Below are 21,461 nucleotides of genomic sequence, written 5' to 3'. Positions count from 1 at the left end.
AATATTGAGGTCACAGAAACATCTTGCCCAAGATTTCAGGTCTAGTAAGTGACAGGAGTCAGTATGAGAACCCAGATCTGTTTGGTTCTAAATGCAATGCAGTTTTCTATTACATTACAACAGAAGTAGGTTAATAGTTTGCAGTGCCTCAGTCTTTCATTTGGATGTTTCATTTGGAAAGTAGGTATAGATTCTTATCTCCATCTGCCTCAGAATTACAATGCTCTTGACAACTGAGGTTTCTCAAGGAAAACCAACAGCCTAGGAGGTATTGTTCCCAGTGCTGAACAGTGGGAGGGATCCAGGCATTAAGGTTAATGGAATTACCAGCCCGCAAGTGGTTTATGACCCAAGCGACACCAGAGCATACAATCTGCAAAGGAACTTCTGGCTAAGCAAAACCAGTGAACCTTCATTCATTTATTCACTCAATTAATACTTTACAAGCTGCTTCTGGGTGCCACACACACACACACACACACACGGTATCTGCACTGATAAGGCAGATACAATGTACACTTTTAACAGGGTATCCTACTGGGTCTTATATATATTTAATAGACAGCTTGCTTTGGGAATTAATGTACCCTTCCAATTTATAGTGAGCTTTCTAGCCACAGTAGTGCACTAGCCGTAGGAGCAGTGAAAACAGCAGCTCTTAACCTCTGAAATAAGATTTTGGTGGCAACATGGTACGTTATACCTATTGAGGGCAGCATCTGAATGGAAAAAGCAAAAGCACTTTGGCATCAGACAGTCTAGGGCTCAGCTCTCAGCTCTGACATTTAATAGTTGCTGTGTAATCTTAAGTTATTTCATCTCTAGTAGCTTCAATTCTACAACTGCACGTAGGGATACTACTGCCCATTGAGTTGGTTGGTTTTTCACTCAGTTGTTTAATTTTTATGGAACATTAAGTTGGTCAGGAAAACAGACAGCACCTTATGTATTTTAAGCAAAAGAGTTGTAATTTAGGGTATTAATGTGATTAGAAATTCTTGGAAGGGCTGGAGGAGTGATAGTCAGGGGTAAGGGCGGATACACCCAAACTGGGATATTTCAGGAAGCCATTGCCTGAGCCATAGATTTTTTGCAGCCCTGAATCTGGAGACCAACAGTGCACTGTGGAATCTGAGGAAACTGTAAGAAGCCATAGCACCACAGACTTCTGTGCCATCCTGCCACCACCTTTCCACATCCCCAAACTCATGAAAGTTACTCTGATTGAAACAATATTGACTGTAATCCTGCTAACAAGAGATTCTGGGAATAGGGTTCTCAGGCTTCTAGCCCCTGTGATATAGTGGAGAGCATTGGGGTAGGGGTTTAAGGATTGGTGCTGAGGACCAATATATGATAGCCAAAACAAGCATGTCCTATGTGCAGGAATTGTTCTGCAAGTACGGGGTGAGTGAATAAAGAGACAAAATATGCCCCTCATGTGGTCACATTTAATGGTGGGAGATTAAATTAGTAAATGTGTTGATACATTTGATAGAGCCAGGCACAGAATAGGTATCTTAGAAATAATCATTCCCTTCTTTTAATTCCCACACTGGCCCAGTCTGTCTCCTTTCCATGAAATTTCTGACAAGGTAGATAATTCAAAGATTAGAAAGGGAAGAGCTGAGGTGTGCCTTTGGGACCATATAGTGAGCTTTTAATTGACAGTGCTTGCCTTTTTTAAAAAATAAATGTATTTGTTTGTTTTTATTTTTGGCTGTGTTGGGTCTTCGTTGCTGCATGTGGGCTTTCTCTAGTTGCGGCGAGTGGGGGCTACTCTTTGTTGTGGTGTGTGGGCTTCTCATTGCTGTGGCATCTCTTGTAGCCGAGCGTGGGCTCTAGGCACGAAGGCTTTAGGAGCTGTGGTGCGTGGACTCAGTAGTTGTGGCTTGCGGGCTCTTGAGCGCAGACTCAGTAGTTGTGGCGCACGGGCTTGGTTGTTCCATGGCATGTGGGATCTTCCCGGACCAGGGCTCGAACCCGTGTCCCCTGTATTGGCAGGTGGATTCTTAACCACTGCACCACCAGGGAAGCCCCAACAGTGCTTGCCTTTTGCATATAGAGCTTCATTTTAGTTTGTATTGACTTTGAAGGCCACTTAGACATGCTTCACAGCAAATATTCTCTCCATAGACAATATAGGCCATCTTCAAAGACATTTATCAGTGCGGTTTAAATTAACTCAGTCCAGATATATTGAAATACAGATGTCCCGTAGGCATGTAAACATTGCCTCCTCACAGTAGGCTTGAGAATGAGAGATGAACATGTCAGGGCATGCACTGATGTGTTCATTTACATGAAAGATTCATTTACTCTGTCTTGAGGATTTGCCAGTCTCCTTCATATCTGCCTCCTGCTGGAGGTCACTATGCTTTGTACCCTGTCTTGATGCAGGAAAGTAAGGTAGAGTTGATTGACTTAACCCCCCATTGAGGCAGCCCTGCAGTGCCCTGCGCAGTCTGGGGTGGGAGCTGTCTCAAGTACTTGCAGTTGCCTTTGTTCTTAATCCAAGGTGTAAACCACAGGGGGAAGGACGTGCTCTCTGGAGAAGTCCTGAGGAGTGTATGCATAGGGAGAGATGGAGGGAGGGAGGTCAAATAGTATAATTTTATCACCATTCTCTCTGTCTTCCCATCATTGCTTTCCATCTGCACCCCCCCCACACAATTAATGTACCTTAGTCCTTTCTCTTCCTGTCAATACTGCCTTGATAATTTTTATGTATGCGCCTTAAATGTCAGTGGGTGACTTTATCTAGGGTCACATGAGCAGTGTTACCAAGGTGAAATATTACAGCAAATGTGCTCCTGGTAGAAAATGTCTATAGGTAACTCTCCTGTAAATTGTTAAAGAAACATGTGTCCTTACATACAAATAATATGTGCACACCACCCTTAGAGGTAGCAGCTACTGGGCTCAAGTTGATGGTGCACAAACAGGAATCAGAACTCAGTGTCATTAGACTTTTCACTTTTTGGGTAGCCACAGATGTGAAATTTCTCAATTTTTAACTGTTAACCCTTGATTCATATTTCTGAAAACATCACAGAGTCAAAGAAGACATGATTGTGGGTCACACATGGTTTGCGTGGTGCTGATTTGTGACCTGCTTCATAACATCTTCTGTCATAGAACCTGAACAATGTTCTTACACATTATTATTTTTGTGTGTTCTCTCCACTGGGCTAAGAGCTCCTTAAGGGCTAGGTTGTGTCCTATTTCTCCAAGACTGTTGACTACCATGGTTCCCAGAACATAGCAAGTGTTCAAAAGACAAAACAAAACTCTATGCGTTTGCAGGGTTTTTGGGGGTTTTTTGTTGTTGTTTTTTACAAGTGTTAGCCTCTATTCACTCTCTAGAATAATCTTTTTGTGTCTTAGTTTTCTCAGATATACAGTATCTATTTTGTAAAGTCCCAATATGAGTCATCTTAAGTTATAATAGTAATAACTAATACTTGCATAAGTAGTTTAGTTTGGAAACTTGATAGTTAACACTTTTAAGGAACTTACAGTCTACCTGATGTAAGAAAAATAAAACTCATTATCACATTTTTTTGGTCCTGCTTTCAGATTTGGTTTATTTGGAGACAGTATGGTGTAAAAAGAGTGCTTTTAGGCTCTGGGGGCAAATGTGGGTTTAAATACTGTCACTGTCATTTGTCAGACACATGAACTTGAGCAACTCATTTTGTTTGTCTGGTCCTCGCTTTGGTAATAATAATACCCACCTCATAGGATAGTTGTAAGGATTACATTAAGTAATACACATGTGACGTTATACACAGTAGAAATTAAATAAATGTTTATTCTTTGGGGGGAAAAGGGCATCTCACTTTCTCACGTCTTTGACTCATTAAAGCCTATATGCACATAGGAAGGAGGGCTGTATATTATTTTTGTTTGTTTTTGTTTTCATAATATTGTGTAAGTTTTTTTAAAAATTAATTTATTTGTTTTTAATTTTGGCTGTGTTGCGTATTCGTTGCTGTGCGGGCTTTCTCTAGTTGCAGTGAGCTGGGGCTATTCTTCGTTGCAGTGTGCGGGTTTCTCATTGTCGTGGCTTCTCGTTGCAGAGCATGGGCTCTAGGCACGCAGGCTTTAGTAGTTGGTGGCACGCGGGCTCGGTAGTTGTGGCGCACAGACTTAGTTGCTCCGCGGCATGTGGGATCTTCCTGGACCAGGGATCAAACCCATGTCCCCTGTATTGGCAGGTGGATTCTTTTTTTTTTTTTTCCTCGGTACACAGGCCTCTCACTGTTGTGGCCTCTTCTGTTGCGGAGCGCAGGCTCAGCGGCCATGGCTCACGGGCCCAGCCGCTCTGCAGCATGTGGGATCTTCCCTGACCGGGGCATTTAAAAAAAAAAAAAAAAGAAAGAAAAAGAAAAATTAATCCCTGTGAACCTCAGTTTCATCATCTGTAAAATGAGCCTCAGAGACTTGTTAAGATTAAACGCGTTTACACATGTAAAGCTCTTAGAATGTGGTGTAGCACAAGTAAATACTACATGTTGACTGTCATTGTAACTATTATCCCATAATTTATTGTGTTCCTAATATGTACCATGAACTGTGACAGGCACTGAGATGAGGCAGTGAAGAAAGTTATGGGCAGCCAAGGCAATGTAGGGTGGCAGTTGAGATTGTAGCATCTGGACACATGGACCTGGTTTCAAATCCGAGATCCATCATTTAGTTTCCACTGTGTCACCTGGAGCAAGTGTCTACTTCTGTAAACTATGGGTGATGCTAACACCTACCACAGGGCTGTTGGGGTAAGAAATTAGATTGATCTGTGTAGAAAGCATTCATTATAGTTCCTGGCATGTAGTAAATTCTCAGTCCTGGAAGGATTGATGAAAACATCAGAGAGAAGTTGAGCGAAACTCAAACGTGCACAAAATGTGGAGAGCTGGAGAAGGTAGGCAATACCAGGGCTTGCCAAGGGAGAAGATATTTTTCAACGTCCTTTGTTACATTTGTTAATGTTCTCAAGCCTTAGGGCAAATTGTAAATGAGAAGGTGGCTCACAATGGCCAAAGGTGAATTTCACTAGCTAAAGGATCTATTGTTTCAAACAAGAATATATATTGCAAGTCATTTAGCTTACCAGAAATGAAAGTCAGATGGTTTCAGTTACAATGGCAATATATACTTTGGCTACTAAGAATAGGTATGTTTATTATCATTATCATACTGTGAAGCCGAGAACAGACTTAACCTTTGATCTCCTTGCTGTCAGTTGGATAGAATTAACATAATTATGGTTGGTTGGACCGATCATTTTTAGCAAGAACTTTCTGCTTATCTCATGTGTCTATAGGAAATTTAGATTATCATAGTACAGCTGCATTTTTCAGAAATAATAAGATATCTCTATGTGTTTGTCCCCACCCTTCTCAAGAAAACAGGAACCATAAAAATAATCTTTGAAAAAAGCCCTTTAGACACGGAAAGTGTCCAGTTTAAAATCTGTTGGGGATTCACTATCAAACAAACAAGAATAAGGAAACACGATGCAGCTGGATTATAATCATACAGAATTACTAGAAATAGGTAACATTTGGAGGCTACTTCCTGCTACATGTTTTCCAGACCTTAGCTCTGGTAGCCTGTGATCATGCAATCCTGGCAGGTATGGCTGTTAGGCTTATTTCACAAGCTTTAGGAACTTGCCCGAGGTTATACGGCATAGCCACATCTTCTTTCCTCTGCAGCCATGACTTCACAGGTATGTGTGTTCATGAAAGAAATCTGAGTTTATTTTCTGTAGGCAGCTGGGGGTGTTCTCTTGGCTTAATGTCTTTGGTAGTGAGAAAAAAATTGTAAGGGTAGACTATTTATGAAAACATGGATACTATTGGTAAACAACAGTGTAACAAAGGCAAAGTTTACTGATAAGATTTACCAAGTAAATGATGAACCAAAGGTTAAACATGGTGTGAGCTTGGGGAAAAGTGTTAATGGCAGAGTGAAATTAGAACCCAGATCTCTTAGATCCCAGGCTAAAATCCAACTAATGGATTTCAGCCTTTCATCTGTACAGGGTCAGGTGTCTCGCTCATGTGATATCTCACTGCACCTGTGATAATGGGTTAGTGAATTAAGGAAATCAGTTCAAGAGTTCTGTTCTTTTGTTAAGCCATCTAATTCACTTACCATGCCAAGCACTAACTATAATGTTTAATTCCTTTTCATTGGAGTTGTAGCAGCAAGAAATCACAGACAGAATGTGACAAATCCCAATCTAAATGTTGTAACAAAGAGCTATGGGAACACAGGTGAAAGAGCAACTCTTGCTGACTTCATGAAATGTTGAGGCTTCATAAAATGTTGACGAGAAGAGCTGACATTTTTACTGGGTCTTGGAGCATGAGTAGGAAGAACTTCAGGAGGTGCTTATGGGAGAGTGGAAGAGGCCTTGTAGAAAGGAGACTTGGAGGTATGAAAATCCGTGAATATTGGGGGTTCTGCATCTTGGGGCAGGGACAAGTGCTGAAGGGAACATTCTGGCTTCTATGTCAGTGAGTGCACAACAGTCTGGAATTGGCCACCTAAGAATCATTATCCAGAGTTTAGGTTGTGTTCATCTGACCTTAGTTTCATGTGTCAATATTTTAATTCACTGATGGCATCTGAAGTACAAGTAGATGTAGTTTTACAGCCTGCATTGGGGTTATTGTAATCCACTGGAAAGGAGGAGAGGGAGAAAGGGAATGATTTTCCTTGAGAAACAAATTAGGAGTATACTTGAAAAAATTTCCTCTGGGGAACAAATTCTGACCTGCAGAATAACAAGTTCCTCCATGCATTCTTCTCTACCTTCTCCTCCCAACCCTTTCTGCTGGGGAGGGAAAGTAAGGCAGGGTGATGAGTGTCAGGGTAGGGAGGGAAATTCCGAGTGCTAAGTGGCTTCCGGTCCCATCTACAGAGGCAAAGAAGGCTAGAGGGAAGATGTGATCAGGACCTATCCCAGAGGAAATGGTGGATGGAAAATCCCTGAGGCTTGGAGAGAGTCTTCGTTGTCTGCAGAGCTTCATTCAGGCCAGGCATTATAGTACCCTGTAGTCACTGTTGTTCAAGCAGATTGATGGTTTTGGGAAAGTGGTATTTCATTGGAATGGGATTTTACTGGAAGTGGACTCAGTGGTGACTCTTAATGAGTGTCACCCTGCTGACTGTTCAGGGTTGTGTTTTTCATGCCATCTGTTAACATTTCTGAGTTCTCTGCACAGCCAGCAAGTGCTGCAAGTTGTTCCCTGATGTGTACAGTCTCTAGAAGGTTCTAACCAGATGAGCTGGGTGCTGACCAGGATGCCTTTGTGGCAGAACCTCTCCTAGAAGACTCAGATCTCATCTGCAGAATTCCTATGGCACTATTTAGGCATCTGTGAGGAGATGCCAGGACTTGGATGAGCACAGCTTCCCCAGAGCACTACGATGCCAGAAGCTCACTGCTGGGACAGTAAAATCGTATGTGGTGGCCATTTAGGAAAAATACATATATTGAAGCAATGGACTAGATCCTTTTGGATCTGAATTTAGGCAATGAAACTTGGACCATCTATGTTGGGGACGAGTGGTAGGCAAGAGTATAGAGATGTGGGGAGCTGCTGCGTGGTCTTAATTAACCTAGGCCTTCTCAGTTTTCTCTTTTAACGGATTGAATGTGAATTACAGAATCAAATCTCTCAAGACTGTTTTTGAGAATTTATATTTTTGCTTCTTTTAAATCTGCACACACGTGCATGCTCCCTAGGCAGACTGTGGGGCTCATCATCTGCTCCCAAAGCATGTCCCAGTTGACCCAATAGGAGCACTCTGGCAAAGCCCCTCAGGGGCAGTTTAGCATTTTCTGAACAGGAAATGCTGGGCGCGTTGTGGTGAAGCCAGGAACACTGTCCCACCAAGTTCATGATTTCTACCACTTTTCCTGAAAAACTGAATTGAAAACGTCCATGTGCATGTCTATTGTCTTTCCCTCTTTTCTTCTTACATTTTTTCCTTCATTTATTCAACAGACTTTTATCTATTTATCTAGGACTCGTTATGGGCTAAGCCCTGAACTAGGTGCTGAGGCCTGTTTGTAGATGGTCATGTCCTACCTAGGTCCCTAGTGGTGAAGAACAGAGTAGCCACCCATTACAATGCAGTTTGGTGGTGAGTTCTGAGATGAAGAAGCACTGGGTGGCTGTGTGGGAGCACAGAGGGCACCTTATTTATTAAGCAGCTACTCTATGCCAGGCCACCTAGGCATGATGACACCGTCCACGGTCACGTGGACTGGGATCTCCCAACAGCTTGCTACAGAATGCAGGTGCACTTGTCTGGGTTAATTCTTCCCCTTGTTCTGAGCCTAGATCTCACCCATGCCTCCTGTCTCTCAGTGCTCCCAAGCTGACCACACAAACCAGATTCTGGTACTGGGTTCTTATCCCCTTATGTATGTATTAAGTGGCCACCAGCAATATCCTCAGGAAATGCTGCCATACATTAAAATAAAATGACTTCTCTCATTTCAGTTTCTGCAGATATTTTAAGGTATCCATTAGATACAAAGCTCTGCTGGGTAGGGGCATTAATTGTTAGAGGGGTAGCTGGGGCACCTCTCCTATTCTTGTGAAGTGTGTTCTCCAGGAGGGAAGAGAACAGACATATAACTGTTGCAGGAAGGGGGACCCCTTCCAGGGCCCGAGAGTGGGCTCTTGTCTAACACTCAGAAATGAATTGTCCGAGGAGACACACATGCTGACAAAGCAAGAGACTTTATTGGGAAGGGGCACCTGGGTGAAGAGCAGGAGGGTAAGGGAGCCCAGGTGGACTGCTCTGCCACGTGGCTCGCAGTCTCGGGTTTTATGGGAATCGGGTTAGTTTCTGGGTTGTCTCTGGCCAATCGTTCTGACACAGGGCCCTTCCTGGGGGCACACGCATCACTCAGCCAAGATGTATTCCAGAGAGAAGGATTCTAGGAGGTTGGTAGGACATATGGACCGGCAGCTCCTCTCTCCTTTTGACCCTTCCCGAATTCTTCCTGTTGGTGGTAGTTTGTTAGCTCCTTGTTCCTTACCAGGACCCCCTGTTGTAAGATAACTCATGCAAGTGGCTACTGTCTTGCCTAGCCAGGGCGGGCGGCTTCAGTCAGTGTTTCCCCTAACATAATCAGCAGAATACAAAGCCAGGGCATGGATATCATGATGGTGTGTTCTGTGAGTAAAGCAGTTTCATTTTGACCAGGAGAGTTATGAAATATTTAGATGAGGAAGTGGTAATTTTTCTGGATCACGAAGATTGGTAAGAATGTCAGCAAAGAGAGAAGAAGCATCATTTTGAAGAATTAAAAGAAATAAGAATGAGAAAGTACAAAGTATGTTCTGAAAACACTGGGGCACTTGGAATCTTGTAACGGAGGGTTGTCATTAAGAAAAAAGGGAGGCCGAGGGCAGATCACAAGAGCCTTGAGTGCCAGGCTAAAGCATTTGAGGTCCATTCTCTGCTAGTCTAATTCTCATCTACAGACAGAGCCCCAAACTCAGTTGGTAAAAATTGCGTCACATAAGGGTGAGAGGTGGCAGTAAGGATGGATAACCCTCAATCGCTGCTTTAGGGACTCCCAGTCTGATGGACACGCAGCCTTATCCACAGAACAGTATAAATTCAGCCTTCTAAAATTTAATATTCACCAATTAAAAAAAGTTTCTCAGCCTCCCCCCTCAGTGTGGTTTATTTTCCTACTCCTTGAATGTGCATGGTCACTTTCACTAACAGGTAAAATATATTTATTTCTTTGTGAAAATGGCCCCCCAGAGAAATTCCTCCTGTGATGGAGGAATGAAAAGAAGTGACTAATATTTTACTGGGTTTCATGAGTGGATAGGACACGTATAGTGATAGTCACAAATCTGGGAATTTTCAGGTGGCCCAAGGTGTAGCCTTCCTGGATTTATGGGCAAAATATATTTAATTCAGGACAAGAAAAAGTAGTGGTAACATGCATAGGAAAGATTTATGCTTATTAAGGGAATTGTGCATGGACACTTGGGAGACGGGAGGAGAGGCTGCCACTGGCACTGAAAGATGGTTCATTTGTGAGTTGTGTCTTCTTTCTCTGGAGAAGATGAGAGCAAGGGAGATTGACTGCAAACCCACTGATGTTATCGGCCCCGTTTCAGGTTTGTTCAGTTTGTGGTTACTGCTTTGGAATATGATGTAGCCCACAACGAATGTTAAATCATTATAACTGGGCTTGTGATAGAAAAGTTATTGTCTTCTCTTTGTTCAGCTGTTTCCTCATATTGACAATTATTCCGTGTCCACAACTAAAGCAACATACGCAGCTGGGAAGTTACTTGATTGGGGTTCCACTTCTGCCACTACTGCTTTCAAGTTGTGTGACTTTGGGCACATTCCAGGACTTCTCTGAGCCTCAGTTTTCACATATGTACATTGCTATAAGAATATCTTTCACACAGAGCTTCTGGAAGGATTAAAAGAAAGCAAATATAAAAGCTCACAGGTGTTGGGCTAGTCATGCACAACTTTGGTGGGCTATGAAACTCAAAAAGAAGGGTCTGAAGAAGGAAAACTAAAATATAGTTTATTAATTCTTATCAAAGAGAGGTCACCCTGGAAGAAAGTGACAACTCACCCATGATAGGATACGACACACACAAGGGCTGCGGTCGGGTGGCATTAATCTTTACTCAGGCCACGATAATATTAAGACAACACACTTAAAAAGCACACAGCCAAATTTCAAGTGTGCACTTGAGCACTCTTCATCTTAATAATCATGTTTCAAAATGAATAATTAGCTTTTAAATCTTGGTCCTCTCCCTCTTTTCCATAGCAGGTGGAGAAATGAAACAAGTGCAGGCTGTTGCCAGATAGATACCCTCCTACATCATCTGCAATCACTGCTTTGTGGCTCTAAGCCTAGGGAGCAATAGCACTGCAAAGATTTGAAAAAGAACATAACACCACCTCTCTGATGAGTCTGCATTTCATTTGAGGAGAAACTATGCTCTTCTACCATGAAGAATTCAGTTCTGTAAAAGGGCCAGATTTGATTGGGCCAACACAGGCTGGCTTTACTAATACGTGTAGATTTCAGGTGGTTGGTTTCCTGCTTTCTGCAAAGGTGCCAGTACCCCCATGATAGTTCACTACAGCTTTCTCCAGCCAGAAGCCATGTCTTTAGACTGTCAGTGTGACCTTGGTAACTCTGAGCCAGGTGGGGAGCGAGGTTTGGTCATTAGACCAAACATGACCTAATCCTTGAAGTGTGTTTTGGAAACAGGATTTACATGTCTCCCTGTTAGGTGCTCTTTATTTAGAACCAAACAGCATTATAAATTAGACTTCCTGGGGCATTCTCCTTCTGGTTAGTAATTTAATTAGAATAAATTGAGTACACTGGGTGCTTTCCTTTTTCTCCTCCTCCTCCAGCTCCTTATCTTTCTTTTTCTTCATCATCACCTCCATTAACAGATATTAGTAACAAAGAAACTCTACAAAAGGGTTACTCCAGATACTATGTTGTCCCGAATTAGCTTAGAAGGCTGTGTTAAGCCCTTGAGTACATAAAAAGCATGAACAATTTGGTCACAAATGAATTGTCAGTTTAATATGAGGAGAATGGGCATTTCCTGGGCCCCACTTTGTGCAGCTCTTTCACATGTGTCATCTTTTTTATCCTCACCATAGTCTTGTAATTGTAGTTGGCATTATTTCCAACTCAGAGAGGTTAAGTAATTTGTTCCTGGTCATCCTGGCAATAAGTATGTATATCTGGGGTTCCTTCTGAGACTTTTTTTTTTTTTTTTGCGGTACGCGGACCTCTCACTGTTGTGGCCTCTCCCGTTGCGGAGCACAGGCTCTGGACGCGCAGGCTCAGCGTCCATGGCTCAAGGGCCCAGCCGCTCCGCGGCATGTGGGATCTTCCCGGACCGGGGCATGAACCCGTGTCCCCTGCATCGGCAGGCTGGCTCTCAACCACTGCGCCACCAGGGAAGCCCCTTCTGAGACTTTTTTTGACCTCAAACTCTGTTCTTAGTTCAGTGGGCACTTGTTGGGGCCCTATTATATGTTAAGTACTCTAGTAAGAGCTGAGTGCACAGAGTTAAAGTAAGACATAATGCCTTCCTCCATGGAGGGCTACCCTAGCAGGGGAGGCCACTACAACAATCATACAAGCAATTACAAAGGTGTCATAAATGCAATAATGAATATATGTGTGAGATATATAGAGCAAGTTGAGAAGGGGCATGATTAATTCCATTTAAGGGAGCAAGATTAGAGAAGACTTGCTATTAAAAGGAGCACAGAATTTGAATTTTAAAGAAAGAGGAGTTGGCCATGCAGATAAGGATAAAAGATGTATGTTGCAGGCAGGCCATTTACCTATTAAAAGAAATAGAAGGGGTTTCCCTGGTGGCACAGTGGTTGAGAGTCCGCCTGCCGATGCAGGGGACACGGGTTCGTGCCCCGGTCCGGGAAGATCCCACATGCCGCGGAGCGGCTGGGCCCGTGAGCCATGGCCGCTGGGCCTGTGCTCCGCAACGGGAGAGGCCACAACAGTGAGAGGCCCACGTACCGCAAAAAAAAAAAAGAAATAGAAATGTGAAGAACTGAGTGTTTCTAGAGAACTTTAAGCAATAAATACATATTATGACAAATAATTTTATGCTGTTTTGGGGATGTTCAACTGTTTCTTAGTCAACTCTCCTTCAGGTTTCAGTTCAGTGTGGAAATTTTGATTCATTCATAAGTAACTACAATACTGGGGATCTGATGTGATAACCCTCAGAGAAGTAATAGAGATACTAAATACTATAGACATTTGGAGGCAGGAGACACGGTTTCTGTTTGGGGCGATCAAAGAAGGCTCAAAGGAGACAGCGTTTCAGCTGGACCTGGAAGGAAAGGTGGAACAGGAAGAAAGCATTCCAGGTGGAGGGCAAAAGCACTGAGGTGGGAAAGCTCCTCACAGAATCCAGAAAAGAGAAAGCCCAGGAGAGTGTTAGCATGCCTGAGGGAGAAGATCAAGTGCTGCCCGAGTTCCTGGGAGTTGGAGGGTTGGTTCCTCCTGTGTGTTCAGCAGCAGCATATCCTCACCTGCACAGACCTCCCCCAGGGATCTTCTTCAGCAGGTAATAGAGAAACACTCCTTATACTATCTCCCTTACCTCTGTCAGAACAATTCTTACTCCTGATAGCAGGGAAAGACATGGTCACTGTATTCAAACAATGCTGCACTCAATTCTGGGCTCAACTCTTCTCCAGCTGTATTAGTTAACCTCTTTGAGCCCCAGATTCCCCACTTGTAAAACTGAGGTAACATCTGTCTCAGAGGGCCATAGTGAGAACGAAACATTAGCACATCCCTCATCCTTATATAACTCCTTAATAAGTGTCAGTGCTTGACATGCCAGTCTTCATCCCTTTCCTGCTGCTTTCTTCCATCCTCACTCCCTAACACACTGCACCTAAGGCCTCAGCTGAGGGAGATTTGTAAATGGTCATATTCTCCTTTGTGAGAGTCTTGCATTCTTTTAAGTTATTTTTTTTAGTTTGATGTATTATAGGAGAGTGGGTTGATAATTATCATCAAATATAAAGAGAAATTAACTAAGTAGGTAGTGCTTTTGACTAAATATAGATAAATCAATTTTCCTGGTTGGGTCCCTGGGAGAGCTCCACTCAGGTGGAAATTGGCAGATGGCAAATTTATTGGGAGTGCTTCAGAATCAAAATGCAGAGGAAGGGAGTAGGATTGGGCAGAAGGAAAAGTTGGATGTTGATGTAATTTCAACAGAGACTCGTGAAGGTATGGCCCTGTAGAGTTGTCCTGAGTTGGGATAAAGGGGCTGGGCCTTGTCACCCCTTCATTGACCAGGAACTCCATGTAGGCTGCCCCAGAAAGGAGGAGTTACTGAGGGTGATGCCGCTTTCTTCATCTAGGGACAGCTGGGGGAGTAAGTGCTTCAATCTTGAAGGGACATCTGAGGGGCACATCATGACATCTACTGCGATATCTGAAGCAAAGAAGTTTTATATACCTCTCAAGGATTTTTATAGCAGGCTAGAATTCATGTATGGTTGGAATTATTTTGCTGATAGCCAAGATGTGGCATTTTTAAAGCAATATATAAATCTGTATATATTCAGAGCATTGTATTAGTTTCCCATTGGCGCTATAACAAATTGCCACAAATTTAGTGGCTTAAAACAACACAAATGTATTGTCTTACAGTTCTGGAGGCCAGAAATCGGGAATGTTTCACTAAGCTGAAGTCAAGGTGTTGGCAGGGCCGGTTCCCTCTGTAGACTCTACAGGGAATCCTTGCCTTTTCCAGCTTCTGAAAGCCACCTGCACTCTTTGACTTGTGATCCCTTCCTCACATCACTCCAGCCTCTTGCTTCTGTTGTCTCATCTACTTCCTCCTTTGATGTTCTTGCCTACCTCTTAATCACCCTTGTGATTGCATTTAGGGCTCCCCAGATAATCCAGGATAATCTCCCCATCTCAAGTTCCTTAACACAATCACACACCTTCAAAGTCCTTTTTGCCATAGACAGTAACATTCACAGGTTCTGCAGATTAGTATATGGATATTTGGAGAGGAGGCCATTATTCAGCCTACTACAAGCATTATAATTAAAATTTGGTGCACTAGTGCTACCTACTGAGTGTGTTTTCTAGTGGGTTTTTTTTTTTTTTTTTTTTTGCGGTACGTGGGCCTCTCACTGTTGTGGCCTCTCCTGTTGCGGAGCAACAGGCTCCAGACTTGCAGGCTCAGCGGCCATGGCTCACGGGCCCAGCCACTCCGCGGCATGTGGGATCTTCCTGGACCGGGGCATGAACCCGTGTCCCCTGTATCGGCAGGCGGACACTCTCAACCACTGCGCCACCAGGAAAGCCCTCTAGTGGTTTTAGGATGGCAGTGTTAACAGTCTTGTCTGGGTCTGCTTCCTTAACAGACAATCAAGATCACTGGAGCCAAATAATATATTCTCTAGCAAACCACTAACATGTTTAAATGAAGTCAGAAAACTCTTCTCTGTTCTGATGAAAGATAGCCAGAGCAAGATCACACTGAGAAACCTTCAAGTCTCTGCTAACAGAGCCCTGAAATAACATCTGTAGAAATCATGGAGGAAAAATAGACATTCTTGAAATGCCCCCTGAAACAGAGAGAAGAGAGAGACACCCTGGCTTCTCCCTTCCTCCAGCCCTCCAGTCTTCCGTCAGTGTCTCCCATTGGCCTAGGAAGGGAGCCTAGGCAATGTAACTTGCATGGAGTCAACCCTTTTGATATATAAAACAGAGCAGGAAAAGTGTGGGAATCAAATACAAGAGAAAATGACCAGCATACAAATTGAATCTCTGAAAAATGAGGACTGAAGTTCTTGCCAAATAAGTTTGTACTGGTTATTCCTGCCTCCTCACTTTAGTTTTGTCCAAATATCCAGATAATCTTTTGCATAAAAACAGTTTCTCACTCCACAGGTTCTTTATGCCCTGAGTCATTAATGATGGCATTATTCATTGTGTATGATTTCAAGACTCCGTTCCCAACCATGCCTTAGAATTTCTTACCATCTACCTTCTAGCACCAAGGACGCATAGGAGCTGGGAGAAGCTGGGGGCTGGTGGGACATGTTTACCTGCTAGTGATTGAGCCAGGTAGCAGAACTAGAAATAGAATGTCCAGCAGGGAAGACACCTTGCCTCACAGTGGATTTTGATTAAATGCTAACTATCCAAAGTACATTTAAAAATTGTTACTGTGGTTTCTATGCTTAGAGGCTGATGCTTTACATTCCCCAATCAGCCTCCTGCCACTGAGCCCCAGGGTTGTGCCAGCGCTCTAATCTACCCTTTTGCCAGGCCCATGGCACCGTCCTAATTGGATTCTAAGTTTCTAGTAATCTGCAGCAGTACAGTGAGTTCAGTTTATTGCAGCCCTGAATAGAGATGCAGAGAAAATGCTCTCCATCTTTGGTCTTAAAAAGCTGCTGTTCTCCTTCTTCCTCTTTTCCTCTCCTTCTTCTCCTCCTTCTTTCTCTTTCTTTAACTTTTAAAAGTTGCAAATGAAGCTGCAAAGAAATGTACAGGGAAGTCCTGTTCAGCCATCACCCTGCTGACATCTTACATGACTGTAGTGTAATCTCGAAAACAGGAGGTTGCCATTGCTCCAAACCACAGAGAAGATGCTTCACTTTATAAGTTGTAGAGGGCGCCTCGAGCCTGGCGATGGTGGTGGTTGGCAATGTGGTAGTAATAAGAATAATCTTGTGTATTCACACGGTGCTTTTATACTTATCAAAGCCCTTTTAATCCCTTCCCACTAATGCAGGGGTTCTATTAGCAAGCTTCTTACTCAGCCAAGAGTTGCTGATACCTCAGTTTTACTTGGTAATTCAAGAGCCAAAGAGCTCATTATAAATGGCCTGCTTTTCATTTTCTCCTGGAAGGACACGGACATCAAGTTAGCTCATCAAAAGGTGACTCGGTCCCCTTTGTCCTGCACTTTCTGATGATTGAGAGAAATTTCTCCTCTTTAGCGGCAAAAGAGGCATGAGCCTTTGCCTTTACACAGCTGCTCCCTTTGCTTTCATCTGCCTTCTGCCACCCCTACATCTAGTCTTCTCTGCCTACCCAGTGCTTCCTCATCCTCTAAGATTAAGTCTTGGTGTTACCGTCTCTCAAATACCATCCTCTTTGTACTTCCTCTCAAGCTGGGTTAGGAACCTCTCCTCTGTACTGATACAGTTCCTTGTTTATGCCTTAACAAGTTTATTAGTATTATCTATTTTCTTGCCTATATTCCATAATAAATAGTGAGTTCTTTGAAGTCAAGGATTAGATTGTTTAATCCTTTATTTCTATCCCCAGCACATTTTTTAAGTGGGTGGATAGGTAGATTCATGCAATAATTCTATGTCAATCTGGAAAGATAGAAAAACTTTAATAACTGCTGAATGAAAGATATGAAAATAAATGAATCCTAGCTTATCTCCTCTTGAGGTCTTCTGTACTTTTTGCAGATGTCGCAAGGTTCAGAAATACAGAACATGTAATAATGACAGAGCTGGGGTCTATGTGATCTTGGGACGATAGACTGATGGCAAGAAAACACTAAGATTATATTTAATAGAGTTGGGCTTCCCTGGTGGCACAGTGGTTAAGCATCTGCCTGCCAGTGCAAGGGACACAGATTTGAGCCCTGGTCCGGGAAGATCCCACATGCCGCCGAGCAACTAAGCCCGCCACAACTACTGAGCCTGCGCTCTAGAGCCTGTGAGCCACAACTACTGAGCCTGCATGCCACAACTACTGAAGCCTGCATGCCTAGAGCCCGTGCTCCTCAACAAGAGAAGCCACCGCAGTGAGAAGCCTGTGCACCACAATGAAGAGTAGCCCCCGCTCGCTGCAACTAGAGAATGCCTGCCGCATGCAGCAACAAAGACCCAACACAGCCAAAAATAAATAAATAAATAAATTTATTTAAAAAAAATTTAATAGAGTTGAACATAAATTTTGAGCTTCCTTTTAAACCTGGCAGTTTGAATACCTGCATATATTTCTGTTCCTTTCCAAAATTCCATCAAAGTAACAAGTAATTTAAACAGGTATAAATCTATGAGATAAAAAAAGAAGTAAGTCTTGACAACACATGTAAGAAATATGAACAAGATTTTGGGAGCTGGAAAGATGGGTTAGTGAAAAATGACTTAGCAGAGCTAGAAAAGCATGAATTCAAGTCCCTACAGGAGTGTGAGATAACAGAAAAAAACGTGTACTGGTCTCTGCTCCCAGTTCCTGGCACAGAGCTCCTAAACCCGTATAATTTCCTAAGTGCTAAGAATACTGGGAGCATCTCTTGTTCTAATATTGGTCTTTGACCTCTGTTCTTGACCTAGAGCTCCATGAAACCCTTATAATTTCCTGGGTGAAAGGAGTCTCTTTTGTTCTAATGAGGTGACTCTGGGTGGGCTCCTAGATGGCTCCTGGATGAAGGCTAGTTACCAGGAAGAACCAGCCATGAGTAGAAGCTTGGAATTTTCAGCCCCACCCACCTTTCTTTTGAGAAAAGGTAAGGGCTGGAAATGGAGTTAATGATCCATCATGCTTTTGTAATGAAGCTTCCATAAAATCCCAAAAGAACGGGGTTTGGAGAGCTTCCGGGTTGGTGAACACATGGAGGTGCTAGGAGAGTGGCTTGTCTAGAGAAAGTATGGAAGCCCCACACCCCTTCCCACTTAGCTTTCTGTACTCATCTCTTCCATTTAGATGTTCAGCTGTATCTTTTATCATATACTTTTATAATAAATGGTAAAAGTTGGGAAGATGTTTCTTTGAGTTCTCTGAGCCACTCTAGCAAATTAATTGAACCTGAGAAAGGAGTCGTTGGACCCTCCAATCATAGCCAATTGGTCAAAACCAGCTTCTGTGTAAAAGGTGTTCTATTCACACCTTCTTGTGTCCTGATGAATCCGGAAGGGGCCAGCTAGGACCTGCTGGCCTGTTGCAGTTCTCTGTGGGCCAGAGTGGGCTTGCGAGTTTCCGTAGATCTGTTGATTCATTCTAAAGTAGCGCAAACATAACTCGATTGTATTAAAAAGGGCAGTTTCTTGGATTGATCCATAGAGACCAGCTCTGTTTGAGTTTACATAAAAAGGAAAGTTGTTGGAGTGCATTGATTTCTGTTTCTTGAATTGGAAGCATAAAAATTCCACCCCAAAGCAAGTCCCACAGATATTTTCTGGGCCCAGACTAACGGAGATAGAGAATAAATTTGCCAGTAAATACTAATTGAAAGAAATTTGCCAGTAAATACTTATCATGTGACTGCGCTGAAGCAACCCCCAGAATTGGACTTCAGTCATCCTACATCTTCCAAATTTTTAGCCTTTCACTGTGCAAGCTGCAAATAATTGACACCGGGCTGAGTCAGCTTTCTGATCCTCACCCTCACGGTTCAGATGAGAGTCTAATTATAAGAATTACTCCTACATCTCCAGAGGCAGCAGCCTTGGGATTTCTTTTTAAATTATTAATCAAGAGGAAGATAAATTTGCCTGATTCAGTTCTACAGGGATCAGTTTTCCCATAGCATATTTTTATTTATTTGTGCATAAAAGTCACTTTTAATGGTTACTTACTTTTATTATTTTCTCATTTTTCCATAGGTCTAGAGGATAGAATGATCAGCTTAGTATGTGTTTCACACAACTGTCTCACTGTAGTTGCAGCACAGTCTTCATCTATAACAGTTCCATAGACCCAGGAAAGTTATCTAATTTATATAAAATTACTTCACTTGTTAAAGATGTTACCTCCCTGTACTCCCAGTCAGTAGCATTAAGAAAGTCTGGCACGAGAACACTGAGCTGTAATGATGCCCCCTCAAAATTAGTGTGCCAATATGAACTCTATGTCATTTTCTTTGCCTCTCTCAAGGGCATCTCCTCTTCTGTTCTCAGTCAGTTGCTCCAGCTAAAACCCTGGACACTTCCACTTTCTTTCTTTCTTTTTTTTTTTTTTTTTTTTTTTGCGGTACACGGGCCTCTCACCACCGTGGCCTCTCCCGCTGTGGAGCACAGGCTGCGGACGCACAGGCCCAGCGGCCATGGCTCACGGGCCCAGCCGCTCCGCGGCATGCGGGATCCTCCCGGTTTGGGGCACGAACCCGTGTCCCCTGCATCGGCTGGCGGACTCTCAACCACTGTGCCACCAGGGAAGCCCTCTTTTTTATATGCCACATTGAGTTAAGCAGCCAAGCCTCTTCTTTACACCTCCCAAATGTCTGTCCCCTCTTCTCCACTCCCACTATCCTCACCATCTCTCACCTGGACCATTGAAATAGGCCCCTAAATGACCTCCAGGATTCTGATCTCTCTACTGTCACTGTCCCAGCTCTTCATCAGAATGCTGCTGGCTAAGTGACAAATATAATATATCCCTTAAGCCACCCAGTGGTTCCATATTGTCGTTGTTTTAGAGTTCCCATTTCTTAGCAAACAATATTGTGCAGAGGACAGTTTAGGGTAACACTTTGTCCTTTCTTAAGTGACAATTTCAATTTCCTCTACACCCAGGGAGACCTTCACTTTCTCATAGATATTTTGCCAAAAATCAGGGGAACAATTTTATAGGAAAAAAATAGTGAAATAAGCAAAATAATTTTTTTCTGCACCGTAAAAATAACTAAACTGAGGATGAAATTGTTACCATAAATTGGTAACAATTGAAGTTCTGTTCAGCTCCTGTTTGTGTGTTTGGGGGCTGTGGGTAATTTCCCATTATGTGATTTTTCTGGTTGCATGCCATAAAATACTTATAATAAATAGAAACACACGTAGCATCTCAAGAAGTTAAAGGTAATCAGGATTGGAGACGAATCTAGCTAGGTGGTTTTAGGATTCAGAAATAGATAATTATGATGAGAAAGAAGTGGAGGATAAATAGTTCTCTCAATCCATATCTTTGGCAATTCTTCCTTTTACCTCAGTTGGAAAATGAAAATTCTTTTAGTGGGAGAGTCATGGAGGGATAGAACATATTTATCAAAGTTTCAACATTTTCAAAATGGCTAGATCACTTTTTTTGCCAGGATGAAGGAGGAATAGTCACACCAGCAGCTCCACTCCGTCAGTTATCAAACATTTCTCAGGCATCTACCGTGTGCCTCACAAATAATAAGCAAGTCTTTACAGATAATTAGTTTCATGTATGTGAAGTACTGCAAAGGAGTAATATCAGTTGCATGTGAAGGACCTATCATAGGTCAGCGAGCTGTCTGAGGACATGATGTTGAAGACAGATGGGAAAGACAAGAAGCCAGATGGAGACCAATAGGAAAGGTGTTCCAGGCAGAAGGAACAGCATGGAAGAGAATGGAACTGAGGAAATCTCGAAAGCTAGAATCTGAAGAAACCAAAAGAGAGGGGACGTTAAGAAAAAGATGAGCTGGTGAGTTAAGCAGGGACCTTCTTGCCTTTATTAAGAATTGTAGACAGTATTCAAACTAGAAGCTAGAGCTAGTTGTGGAATTGCCATCACTGTGGAAATCAATGTAGACATTAGATAGCAGTAATGAAAAGTCTTTGTGTGCAGAGACCACATTTTAATCATCTTATCACTGGTGTCTAGCACAGAGCCTCGCCATGGTTGATGATAAGGAAATGTTTGCTGACCGAACAGTAGCATTTGAGCAGCCTAGCACTTTCATGCCTATTACCTCAGTGAAGTTTCAAATTGCTGCTAGGTCTAGGTGTACTATACCTGTTGTACTATGAGCAAACCAGGGCTCAGAGCGACACATGCAGGGGTGCCCAGGGGCAGGAGCCAGAGGAACCAGGCCCTATCATTCCCTGTCCACTATACTAGTGAGGAGGACTGATGTGATGTTGCCAGCTTTTTAACTTTATTCAATTAGGATGTTTAATCT

At 42.9% G+C, this 21,461-nt stretch overlaps 1 protein-coding gene across 27 annotated transcripts in view; it reads left to right on the top strand.

Annotated features, from left to right (window-relative positions):
- The window catches only part of DLG2 (discs large MAGUK scaffold protein 2), a 2,016,902-nt gene that overhangs the window by 1,834,789 nt on the left and 160,652 nt on the right, over positions 1-21,461 (top strand). The gene's annotated exons all lie outside the window — the stretch shown is intronic.

This window comes from Globicephala melas, chromosome 8 (assembly GCF_963455315.2).
Source record: "Globicephala melas chromosome 8, mGloMel1.2, whole genome shotgun sequence".
Classification (NCBI taxonomy): Eukaryota; Metazoa; Chordata; class Mammalia; order Artiodactyla; family Delphinidae; genus Globicephala; species Globicephala melas.
Note: the sequence above shows the minus strand (reverse complement) of the source record. Positions and strands in the feature narration are given on the sequence as shown.